Source organism: Colobus angolensis, unplaced genomic scaffold (assembly GCF_000951035.1).
Source record: "Colobus angolensis palliatus isolate OR3802 unplaced genomic scaffold, Cang.pa_1.0 Scaffold169, whole genome shotgun sequence".
In the NCBI taxonomy this organism is placed as follows: domain Eukaryota; kingdom Metazoa; phylum Chordata; class Mammalia; order Primates; family Cercopithecidae; genus Colobus; species Colobus angolensis.
The window spans coordinates 6,146-9,084 of NW_012114810.1; positions in this window are offsets into that span (position 1 = coordinate 6,146).

Genomic DNA, 2,939 nt, shown 5'->3' on the forward strand with positions numbered 1-2,939 from the left:
AAAAAAATTCATTTGTTTGATATTTCGATCTTGGGGAACCCGCGTATACGGAGGGCCTGCTACACAGAGAAGACTGAGGTATATTCTGCGCACCCGTTTCTACGCATCCTCTAAACCGGCCTTTGTTTTCAGCCAGGATTTAGTGCCCAACTGTGTCCTTTGGAGGCCCCACATGGAGCTAGCAAAGTTTGCTAAATCGGGTTTTGCAAGAGGACTATCTGCTCCATACTGAGAGTAATTACCACAAACTGCCCTATGAAATTGGTTGGGGTTCTTACTGTTAGCATGTTTGTTACTTTATCAGGGCTCTCTGTAGGAGAGTCTGTGAGCAAATGTTCTGGTTTCTGCTGAAAGAATCGTGTTTTGTTGGGGTTTTTTTTCCCCGAAAAACATTATTTTTAGAAACTCTTCTGTGCCCTGTTTAATCTCTCCCTTGGATCCACCTCCTATGTGCTCATAAATCGTAAGTCTGTATTCAGACTTCTGGACTCGAAACACGTGGATCCACCTCGTGGTTCTTCAGTCATTTTAAGCTCAAAACTCAAAATCTCCCGAAATCAAAATGTTGACATTTATTTATCATCTCCAGGGTGTGACTCACGGGGGATGAGGGGAGCAATTCTCTCCCTCCCCGCGTAAAACTGGTTCTCCTGTCTGCTCATTGAACGGTTCCACTACGCATCACAGCATCTACATGCCTAAACCAACACCCCAGCATTGGCATCAGACATCTTCCTCTCCCTTGGCTGCTTCAGGACAGAGAAGAAACATGCTTGCCCTTTTCTGACTCTTTAGTAACTCTCACCGAATCTGTCACATTATTTTACATCTCTTTACATCTTAGTACTCCCCCATCTTGGCTGTGTGTTCCTTACTGGCAGTGATTTTTGTTTATTCATTTTTGTAAACTGACACTTAGTTCAGTGTCCAATATAAGCTCAATAATAGTTAATAAAAGGAAAAGTTCCTGCATCTGATTGCTTTTAAACACCGTTAGAAAAGACATAACCAAATTGCAGCGTGATAAAACAACCACAAAACAAGGCTGAGAGGAGTGGTGATTTCTGGTGTCAGCGGGCACAGGACCCTGGGCAGAATCAGAGATACGGGGTCTATTCGGTTCCCTTTTTAAGGGGATCAGGACATGCTACCTCCAAATGTGCCAGTTTCGACTTAAGAATTATTTTCAGCTGAAATAAACAGCTAAAATCCCTTACCTGTTTAATAGCAGATCCTCCTCGCAAATCTCAAATTTTTAACTCAGTTGTCATAAATCTTCTTCAGGACTAGAAGCAAATCTAATCTCAGAGATGAGAAGCAGTCATCACACCCAAATAGACATTGTCACAAGACTCGAATCTTCCATCTATTCTAAGGGACCATTCATCTTTTCAAAAGTCATTTGGTTTTCCATATGTCCTTTATTCCTCCCCCCTTTCCCCTGCTGTTAGTAGATCCCAAATTCTAACCACCCCTTTGAGTTACTCATCTCAGAGTGCTCCCATGTATACACTTTTTTTTTTGATTCAGAGTCTTACTCTGTCACCCAGGCTGGAGTGCAGTGGTACAATCTCGATTTAAACCCCCAAGTCTGTGGTGTTTTGTTATAGTCCCTCTAGAAACTAATACAGGATTCATGGTCTGCCAGAGTCCCATTCACTGCTCAGACCGACAATGGATGGTGGGATCCTTTGTGATATGTACTCTGTGAGTTAGAAGTAGCAACTTAGAGCTGTTGGGGACAATACCTTTGCACCCAGTACCTCATCCACTGAATTTTATTTTCAAAGATATAATCTGAAACTCTCAGAGGGTGAGTGCCTTTCCAGTGTGTCAGAGCCATTAGTGGCTGGGCAGACCACTGAGCATGTAGATTTCTAGGTCAGCGCCCTCTCCCCAAAGAATCATACTCCCTGGTTGAACTGAACCTAAATCGGGTTTTAAACTAGACAGATGCCAACCAACTTAAAATTCGAAAGACACCCAAGACCTGTCCATGGCCCTGGGATTTGAGGACAACCTGTGCATGTCATGGCTATGGCAGTTCAGGGGTCTCTGGCTTAGTGGGAATGTCTATGTCCTACCTTCACCCTTCTCACTCTTCCACCCCCATCTGCCCCTCCCCAAATTCAGCACCGTGAAAGAGAGAAAGGAACACTGGATAGTCTAAGACCTGGTCTTGGCTTGTGTGAGACAGTGGAGGCCTCACTGCTTGGTCTTCTGTGGTTTACTGTCAACAGGTTGAAGCTGGGGCCTTGACTGCCTCCTGTTCTCTGTTCCAGGGATGCTATACAATAGAAGTTTTGGGTCTTGACCATGGAAAGGTCCCATGAATTCTCCACTCAGCCCAGCTGAGCCCCCTCCTCTCACACTGGGTGAGGACACGATAGGCAGTGCGAACGGGCATATGCACACTCACTGAGGAAGTGCAGCCTGTCTGACCCAATCTCTCTCACCCAGCCTAGGCAGGACACTGTTTCCTTAACTATCAGCAGCTATCTTGGGGATTTCCCCACGGGGCCAGGGCAACAGAATCTGGTTCTCACTGTGACCATGGTCTGGAAGGACCATGAGGAATTCTCCAGTGCTGTCAGGGTTTCCCATACTGTCACAGACACTTTAGTAACAGCTTTGACACCTTTTGGTCACAGGACAAAGTTCACACTGCTGCCACTATCCTGTGAAGGCCAAACTTCCTAGGCCCCATAGGAAACTTTTGGAATGTCTTCTTTGGGGTGAGAAACTGGGGCAAAGTAGAACCCAATTTTTTTAACGTCAATATCAAAATGTAATCATGTCAGGTGCACAGAGTTCCGCACTTTCAGATTGGTCTTAAAGAAAAGAAAATCGGCCGGGCGCGGTGGCTCAAGCCTGTAATCCCAGCACTTTGGGAGGCCGAGGCAGGTGGATCACCTGAGGTCAGGAGTTGGAGACCATCC